This window comes from Sapajus apella, unplaced genomic scaffold (assembly GCF_009761245.1).
Source record: "Sapajus apella isolate SASKATOON/1434 unplaced genomic scaffold, GSC_monkey_1.0 scaffold28, whole genome shotgun sequence".
Lineage (NCBI taxonomy): Eukaryota > Metazoa > Chordata > Mammalia > Primates > Cebidae > Sapajus > Sapajus apella.
In genome coordinates, this window is record NW_022436968.1 from 23807242 (window position 1) to 23817580 (window position 10339).

Below are 10339 nucleotides of genomic sequence, written 5' to 3' on the forward strand. Positions count from 1 at the left end.
TTCTAGCTTCTCAAAGCTGTCTGTTTTCCCATCTTGTCAGGCTTGTGGCTCAAAGGAACTACAGTGGTCAGGACAGGGCCTTGAACCATTCTGGTCCTCTCCCTCCACCTTTCCTCAGAGTGCAAGGGCTGGATCACCTCTAGGATGCCACCTCCTCTTCAGCCTCCAGGCTCTAGCTGCAATGGGTGTTGGGCCCCAACTCACAACCCTAACAAATCCCTTCTCTCCTCTCTGAGAGGGTGGTGGGGTTGAGGGGGCTGGTTTGAGGCTATGGCTGCTGTTAGAAGGGCCAGCGCAGCCAGCACAGTGGCTCACGCCTCTAATCCCGGCACTTTGGGAGGTCAAGGCAGGTGGATCACGAGGTCAGGAGTTCAAGACCAGTCTGAAATCCCATCTCTACTAAAAATACAAAAATTAGCTGGGCACGGTGGCACACCTGTAATCCCAGCCACTCGAGAGGCTGAGGCAGGAGAATCGCTTGAACCCAGGAGGCAGAGGTTGCAGTAAGCCAAGATGGTACCACTGCACTCCAGCCTGGGTGACAGAGTGAGACTCCATCTCAAAAAAAAAAGAAGGGCCAGCTCAACCCCTTCAGTAAGCTGCAAGCGTGGTAGCATCCCAATTAGTGGCCGCCTTCTTTAGAATGTGGGGTACTTACCACGTTTTAGTCTCCAGCATTGGATCCTAAGCACCAATTTTGGGGCAAACAAAATCCCACTTATTAACCTGCTACAAAGTATAATGCCATCGCTCATGCCTTCTTCTATTTCCCCCACTGTGTTAGGCCACCAGACCCTGCCTCCATCATTGGGGATTACGTTTCAACATGAGAGTTGCAGGGAACAAATATCCAAACCATATCATTCACACACAGTTGCTTTGAGGGCTCACCAGAGGAATACCTGAGATTATGTATTTATAAAGAAAACAGGTTTAACTGGCTCACAGTTCTGCAGGCTGTACGAGCATGGTGCCAGTATCTGCTCTGCTTCTGGTGAGGCCTCAGGAAGCTTTTACTCTTGGTGGAAGGCAAAGTGTCACATGGTGAGAGAAGGAGCAAGAGAGAGGGACTAAAGCGTGGGGGAGGTCCCAGGCTCTGTTAAACAACCAGATTCTTAAACAACCAGCTCTTGTGTGAAGAGAATAAGAACTCACTCATTATCATGGGGAGGTCACCAAGCTTTTCATGAGGGATGCATCCCCATGACCCAAACACCTCCCACTAGGCCTACCTCTAACACTGGGGAATCACATTTCAACATGAGATTTGGAGGGGACAAACACCCAAACCATAGCACCCACACACAGCTGCTGTGAGGGCTCACCCAGCCACGCTTTCCTCCCATTGGATCTGCCCGTTGTTCCTCTGCTCATGCTTGTTGCAGTGACCAGGGACGTACAGTGAAGGCTGAGTTTCTGCCTTGGAGCAGGAAAATCTTCACTACTGACAACAGGATAACTTTGTCCTTTTCAATAGTTTCTCTTCCCTTGAGTCTTGGATATGTATTTATGGGTGGGAAAAAATACCTTCAAAAGTTAACCACTTTGAATTCATCATCGTTAGAGCCTTTGTTTTAGCCAAATGTGATTCGATAACTTGAGTTCCAGACAGAAGAGATTGCCCTTTCCAGAAAGCCACTGGTCTCTGCTCCACAAATACCCAAATTGTGGGTTCCACTGTGCTACGTGGCTACAAAGCCATGCCAGCTTATGCTCTATATTTCTCAGTCTATAGTGAAACAACTTCTCTTCTAACCACCTCCTCTTCAGAGATTTCTGCTACAGGTTTAGCATCCCTAATCTGAAAACCTGAAATCCAAAATTCTTTTTTTTTTTTTTTTTTTTTTTTTTGAGACAGGGTCTTGCTCTGTTACCCAGGCTGTAGCAGTGATATGATCATGGCTCACTGTGACCTTGACATCTCAGGCTCAGGCGATCCTCCCAAGTAGCTGGGACTGCAGGTGTGTGCCACCACACCGCTCTGACAATAACTTGATTTCAGTCCACTGAGACTGATTTTGGACATTTTTACAAAATCAAAAGAAAACAAATTTGTGTTGTTTTAAGCCACTACATTTGTTGAAATTTGCTGCAGCCATAGGAAACCACTACAGGCCTCCAGATAACTCAGGCATGGTTGAAGAATCCTAGGGTGAACACGGGGTGGGTTTGCTCCATCAGTTGCATCAAGGCCAATGTTGCTTAGGCTCTCAATGCTTTGCTCATGGACTCAGTATTGGTCTGGGGCTTCATGATCTCACTCCGGGGATCTCATCAGCCTGTCTAGGGTCAGGTGTCCATCCCTTTTGTCCAGAGGATTAGAATGCCTTGATTGACCACTCTTGAGTTGGGTCAATTAAGTTGAGTTGGAATCAGAGGTTGAGCTCATTCCTTTACTTTCATTGGGAAAGAATGAAGAAAGAACATTTTCTCAAAGAAAAATGAAGGTCATATGATCAGAAGAAGAAACAATAGATGCCAGGCAGGCATAAAACCCAAGTGTCCCTCCTTCTTCCTCCGCATGTGGCTGGCGGTCGCAGAGCAGTGAAGCTCACTGTCGGTCTCCTTCGGGCCCTCCTCACATCACTGGAGCCATGGTGTTGGCCGAGACCTACACGATGGTATCCTTCCTGCCCAACGGCGATTGTGGCCACCCCAGGGCACGGCCCGGAGGAAACAAGGTGACAGTGGTGCTCGGTGCGCAGTGGGGCTACGAAGGCAAAGGGAAGGTGGTGGATCCACTGGTGCAGGATGCTGACATCATGTGCTGCTGCCAGGGAGGAAATAATGCTGGCCATACAGTTGTTGTGGATTTTGTGGAATATGATTTTCATCTCTTACCCAGTGGGATAATTAATCCAAATGTGGCTGCATTCATTGGAAATGGTGTGGTAATTCATCTACCTGGATCGTTTGAAGAAGCAGAGAAAAATGTTCAAAAAGGAAAAGGACTAGAAGGCTGGGGAAAAAGGCTTATCATATCTGACAGAGCTCACACTGTATTTGATTTTCATCAAGCAGCTGATAGTACCCAGGAACAACAGAGACAAGAACAAGCAGGAAAAAATTTGGGTACAACAAAAAAGGGGAATTGGGCCAGTTTATTCTTCCAAAGCTGCTCAGAGTGGACTCAGGATATGAGATCTTGTTTCTGACTTTGATGGCTTCTTGGAGAGGTTTAAAGTTCTAGCCAACGAATACAAATCTATATACCCCACTTTGGAAATAGGCATTGAAGGTGAATTACAAAAACTCAAGGGTTATATGGAAAGTATTAAGCCAATGGTGAGAGATGGAGTTTATTTCCTATATGAGGCCCTACATGGACCACCAAAGAAACTCTTGGTAGAAGGTGCAAATGCAGCACTATTAGATAGTGATTTTGGGACTTACCCTTTTGTAACCTCTTCAGATTGTACTGTTGGAGGTGTTTGTACTGGTTTGGGTATGCCCCCTCAAAAGGTAGGAGAAGTTTATGGAGTTGTGAAAGCTTATACAACTAGAGTTGGTATCGGTGCCTTTCCTGCAGAGCAAGACAATGAAATTGGAAAATTATTACACACAGGGGTAGAGAGTTGGCATAACTACTGGAAGGAAAAGAAGATGTGGCTGGTTGGACCTCGTTTTGCTCAAATATGTTCATATGATCAATGGATTTACTGCGTTGGCACTTACCAAGTTGGATATTTCGGACATGTTTATGGAAATCAAAGTTGGAGTTGCTTACAAGTTAGATGGTGAAATCATACCTCATATCCCAGCAAACCAAGAAGTCTTAAATAAAGTTGAAGTTCAGTATAAGACTCTCCCAGGATGGAACACAGACATATCAAATGCAAGGATGTTTAAAGAACTACCTGTTAATGCACAAAACTATGTTCGATTTATTGAAGATGAGCTTCAAATTCCAGTTAAATGGATTGGTGTTGGTAAATCCAGAGAGTCTATGATTCAGCTCTTTTAATGATTGCCAGTAACACAAGAAACACTCCTTCAGAGGGAGGGGAAAAGACTTTCTTAAATATTTCATTTATCACCTGCAAATTTAAGAATAAAGACATTGAAGTGAGTTGGTAAGCCCTCCAGTTGCTTCCAGTCTTTTCAGATGGATGCCTGTTGTGGGGATTAACTTTGGCATATTCCAGTATTAGCTTTCCTTAGCTGGCATAATCACCAAATCATTTGTTGCTCCTGCTGCTCTCATGGTGCCAAGTTTCTTTTTTTAATGTTTAGTAATATTATAATCCATGTTGTCTGAAATCTAAAGTAGAATTACTTTTAATGTAGTTTTTCTTCATTATTGTCATTGTGTGTTCTTAAGTTTTACCCCTATTTTAGATGGTAAGAACAATTAATGCAGTTTTGCACAAATATTTTCACATTCTGATCATTCAGTTCTGTCGTTGTAATCTTTGTTGTTAGAAACAAAAGATGAAAACATAGGGGTTCCGTAAACTTTTAAGAAGTCGAAACCCTGAATAGACCAATAACAAGGGCTGAAGTTGAGGCAGCAATTAATAGCCTACCCACCAAAAAAAGCCCAGCTCTAGGTGGGTTCACAGCTGAATTCTACCAGACATACAAAGAGGAGCTGGTATCACTCCTTCTAAAACTTCCAAACAATCCAAAAAGAGGGAATCCTTCCCAAATCATTTTATGAGACCAACATCATCCTGATACTAAAACCCGGCAGAGACTCAACAAGAAAAGAAAACTTCAGGCCAATATCCATGATGAACATAGATGCAAAAATATTCAATAAAATACTGGCAAACCAATTGCAACAGCACATCAAAAAGCTTATCCATCACAAGTAGGCTGCATCCCGGGGTTGCAAAGCTGGTTCAACAAACACAAGTCTATAAACGTAATCCACCACATAAACAAGCAAAGACAAAAACCACATGATTATCTCAATAGATGCAGAGAAGACCTTTGACAAAATTCAACAGCCCTTTATGCTAAGAACTCTCAATAAACTAGGTATTGACAGAACGTATCTCAAAATAATAAAAAACTATTTACGACAAACTCACAGCCAATATCATACTGAATGGGCAAAAACTGAAAGCATTCCCTTTGAAATCTGGCACTAGACAAGGATGCCCTCTCTCACCACTCCTATTCAGTATAGTAGTGGAAGTTCCAGCCAGAGCAATCAGGCAAGAAAAAGAAATAAAGGGTATTCAATTAGGAAAGGAAGAAGTCAACTTGTCTCTATTTGCAGACGACATGATTGTATATTTGGAAGACCCCATTGTCTCAGCCCCAAATCTCCTGAAACTGATAAGCAACTTCAGCAAAGTCTCAGAATACAAAATCAATGTGCAGAAATCACAAGCATTTCCATACACCAATAACAGACTTAAAGAGAGCAAATCAAGAACGAACTGCCATACACAATTGCTACAAAGAGAATAAAATACCTAGGAATACAACTAACGAAGGATGTAAAGGACCTCTTCAAGAAGAACTACAAACTACTGCTCAAGAAAATAAGAGAGGACACAAACAGATGGAAAAGCATTCCATGTTTACGGTTAGGAAGAATAGATATTGTAGAAATGGCCACACTGCCCAAAGTAATTTATAGATTCAATGCTATCCCCATCAAGCTACCTATGCCCCTCTTCACAGAACTGGAAAAAAACACCTTAAACTTCATATGGAACCAAAAGAGAGCCCGCATAGCCAAGTCAATTCTAAGCAAAAAGAACAAAGCTGGAGGCATCACACTACTGGACTTCAAACTATACTACGAGGCTACAGTAATCAAAACAGCATGGTACTGGTACCAAAACAGAGATATAGATCAGTGGAACAGAACAGAGGCCTCAGAGGCAACGCCACACATCTACAACCAACTGATCTTTGACAAACCTGACAAAAACAAGAATGGGGAAGTGATTCCCTGTTTAATAAATGGTGTTGGGAGAACTGGCTAGCCATGTGCAGAAAGCAGAAACTGGACCCCTTCCTGACACCTTACACTAAAATTAACTCCAGATGGATTAAAGACTTAAACATAAGACCTAACACCATAAAAACCCTAGAAGAAAATCTAGGCAAAACCATTCAGGGCCTAGGCATAGGCAAGGACTTCATGACTAAAACACCAAAAGCATTGGCAACAAAAGCCAAAATAGACAAATGGGATCTAATTAAACTCCAGAGCTTCTGCACAGCAAAAGAAACAATCATTAGAGTGAACTGGCAACCAACAGAATGGGAAAAAATTTTTGCAATCTACCTATCTGACAAAGGGCTAATATCCAGAATCTACAAAGAACTAAAACAGATTTACAAGAAAAACAAACAAACAAACAAACAAACAAACCCATTCAAAAGTGGGTGGAGGATCTGAACAGACACTTTTCAAAAGAAGACACATATGAGGCCAAAAAACATATGAAAAAATGCTCATCATCACTGGTCATTAGAGAAATGCAAATCAAAACTACATTGAGATACCATCTCACACCAGTTAGAATGGCGATCATTAAAAGATCTGGAGACAGCAGATGCTGAGAGGATGTGGAGAAATAGGAACACTTTTACACTGTTGGTGGGTGTGTAAATTAGTTCAACTATTGTGGAAGATAGTGTGGCAATTCCTCAAGGACCTAGAAATAGAAATTCCATTTGACCCAGCAATCCCATTACTGGGTATATATCCAAAGGATTATAAATCATTCTGTTATAAAGACACATGCACACGCATGTTCATTGCGGCACTGTTTACAATAGCAAAGACCTGGAACCAGCCAAAATGCCCATCATTGATAGACTAGACAAGGAAAATATGGCACATATACACCATGGAATACTATGCAGCCATAAAAATCAATGAGTTTGTGTCCTATGTAGGGACATAGATGAATCTGGAAACCATAATTCTCAGCAAACTGACACAAGAACAGAAAATCAAACACCACATGTTCCCACTCATAGGTGGGTGTTGAACAATGAGAACACATGGACACAGGGAGGGGAGCATCACACACTGGGGTCTGTTGGGAGGGACTAGGGGAGGGACAACGGGGGGTAGGGAGTTGGGGAGGGATAACATCAGGAGAAACACCAGATACAGGTGACGGGGATGGAGGTAGCACATGACATTGCCGTGTATGTACATATGCAACAATCCTGCATGTTCTGCACATGTACCCAGAATCTAAAGTGCAACAAAATATATTTAAAAAAAAAAAAGAGGAAGAAAAGATTTAAAAAAAAGGTCAAAAACAAACAAACAACAACAATAACAAAAACCCCACAAATTTCCATTATGGAGAATGAGGGAACCAGGAATAAGAATTTTGCAGTGGTTTTATTGGAATATTAAAACAACCCTGGATACCACATTTATTATAAAGAATTCTACTCTTCAGCCCAAAATATAGCGAGATTTTCTTTATTAATTTGCTTTATAGCATTGGCTCAGATTAAAGGATTGAAGATTCTGGCAGGTACATTTTGATGAAATCTCTGGTATCCTTTTTGTGTAAGAGACAACAGAGGCCTCGTAATGCCTAGATGCAGAGCTCTGTGTGTGACTGGAATGTTTCCTGTTTAACAAAGTCTGTTTTATCTAAGTTTTACTGTTCCCATCCTCAAGGCAGCAAATGACCTCGATCATTGTGCTTTCAAACCAGCCTCAGAAATGATGCCCACGAAGCAGACAGTTAGAGAGCCCCTTCTAGAGAGGGGCTATTAATAGGCTTCAATAGGAAAAGTTCAAACACATGCAGATCAGGAAAAAGAAAGTGACCCAAATGAAAGGTCTGAGATGTAAGAGGGAATCATGCACAAACACAGTGGTAAATATGCAGGCACATCAGGCAAAATTCAACTGAACAAAATTATTAATAATGTACAAATTGTGGGGTTAAAAGAAGAGAGACTTAAAATACTGGGTAGCATTGGCATACATATTGGGAAGAAGAAGATCAGAGTAAAAGTATTCTCGTGTTTTTAGATGACTCATGAGGAGAATAAAATTATTAACTTTTGAAATGGTAAAATATTTATGCTATTGTATCTAGGGTAACCAATGAAAAACAGACATAGTATAACTTACAAGCAGAGGGGGAGAAACAGAAAAATGAAAGAACGAAAAACAAACCTCATTGAATCCAAAGTTATTGACAAGCCAGGGAAAATAAAAGAACAGAAAAAGTGGAAAACTAGTACAAAATAAGATGGTAGAATTAAATTCAAATATATCAGTAAACACAATAAATGAAGTGAGTGACATCCTTCAGTTAAAAGACAAATTGAGTCAGAAAAAGGGCCAGGCATGGTGGATCACGCCTGTCATCCCAGCATTTTGGGAGGCTGAGGTGGGAGGATTGTTTGAGTTCAGGAGCTTGAGGCCCTGTCTCTACAAACAATACAAAAATTAGCTGGGTGTGGCGGTGCATGCTTGTGATCCCAGCTACTCAGGAGGCTGCGGCAGGAGGATCACCTGAGCCCAGGATGTTGAGGCTGCAGTGAGCCGTGAGCATGGCATTGCACTCTGGCGCCTGACAGAGTGAGACCCTGCCTCAAAAGAAAAAAAAAAAAAAAAGAAAAAGATAAAATCTAGCTCTAGGGCATTTATATAACACAAACCTAAATCATAAGGATACAGAAATATTATAATTCAAAGAGAAATAAATGTATATCAAGCAGAAACTAATCTAAAGAAATGTGGTATAGCCATATTAATATCAGACAAAATAGATTATTAGAGAAAAAGGTAAAAAAACAAAAACAAAAAACCCCACATCCACACTGGCAACTACATAGTGATAAAAGTTTTAAATCACCAGAAAAATATGAAAATGATAAACTTGTTTATACCTAATAATAAAGCAACATTTATCAAACTACAAGAGAAAATTGATAAATTCACCATATTAAAAGATGACCTAGTGAAGTAGAAATATATACTATGCTTATGACTACTGTATTCAATATTAAAAAGATGTTAGTGTTCCTCAGTTGATCCACAGATTTGATTAAATTTCAACAGGAATTTTTTAGAAACTTGGTTCTAAATTTATATGGAAGATTAAAGGGTAATAATAGCACTCTTCATCTCAAGAAAGAACCAAACACAAAAATTAATTCAAGGTGGATTAAAGACTTAAATGTGAGAGGCATACAACCTTAAAACTTAAAAGTAAATACATGTGAATGTCTTTGTGACTCTGGGATGGGGAAGAATTTCTTAAAGAAGACACACAAGAAAAGCAGAAACAATGAAAATAATTGATAAATTTACCACGTTAAATTTAAGAACTTATGTTTTCAGAAAAGACCATTAACCAAGTAAAAAGGGTAGCCCTGAATTAGAAGAAGGTATTTGCCGAATATAATTTAAAAGAATAAGGATTTGGAATATATAAAGAATACCTAAAGGATCAAAAGAAAAAGACAAACAAGTCAATTGAAAATTTGACAAAAGGCATAATTTAGGCGTTTCATAGATGACAGAACACAAATGGTTCATAATAATGTGAAAAGATGCTCAACCTCATTTGTAATCAGGGAGAGACTAATTAAATTTACAATTAGATACTATTTCATACTCGCCAGACTCACAAAAATCTTAGGCCAACTGATGGTGAAGTTATGGAATGATGCACGTGGCTGCTTGAAGTGCAACTTGGTATGACCACTCCACTCAGTAAAGTTCAATAAATACTTTGTGACCCAGCAATTTCACTTCTACGTATAAACCCTAGAAAAAACGTTTGCACATGTGCCCCAGAAAACAAGCACTAGAATGCTAATGGCAATGTTATCTCTAAAGCAAAATGAAAAATTCATATATTCACCCTCAAAAGAATGGATAAACCTTCTGAAGTATATTCGTACACTGTAATAGCGTTGCAGCCATAAAAATGAATGAATTGCAGCTGGAACCATTGTCAGAGGTGACTCTCAAAACCACGAGGCTTCCACATGAGACTGTGTTTGCAGGATGTGCCAATGGGTTGGGTAGGGGCTGAAGTCTATTCCAGCTCCACTGGCACAGGGACGCTTGGCCACCAAGGAAGGGGTACCTTTTTTTTTTTAAACTGCACAAAGTCTCCCTACAGGTTAGCTCTGGACAAACAAATTCATAATGTTGACTAGAAAGACGCATCACAGAAGTATACAAATTCTGCATTATTCTATTTACATAAAGTGCAAAATTAGGTAAAACTTAACAGTAAGATGCATATGTATGTAGTAAAAATATATAGAAAAATGAGAGAGTGATTAACACAAAATTCAGAACAGTGATCGCTTCTTAAGGAGTGGGGAGTATCCAATTAGGGGAGGGTTCATGTCAGGGTTGGAGAGTGCTAAG

General features: G+C 40.4%; 1 pseudogene across 1 annotated transcript; it reads left to right on the forward strand.

Annotated features, from left to right (window-relative positions):
- The first annotated feature begins 2588 nt into the window (after positions 1-2588).
- On the forward strand, positions 2589-4082 carry LOC116561189 (annotated as a pseudogene). Its single transcript, XR_004273328.1, has one exon. The product of XR_004273328.1 is annotated as an adenylosuccinate synthetase isozyme 2 pseudogene (transcript).
- Positions 4083-10339: the final 6257 nt, after the last annotated feature.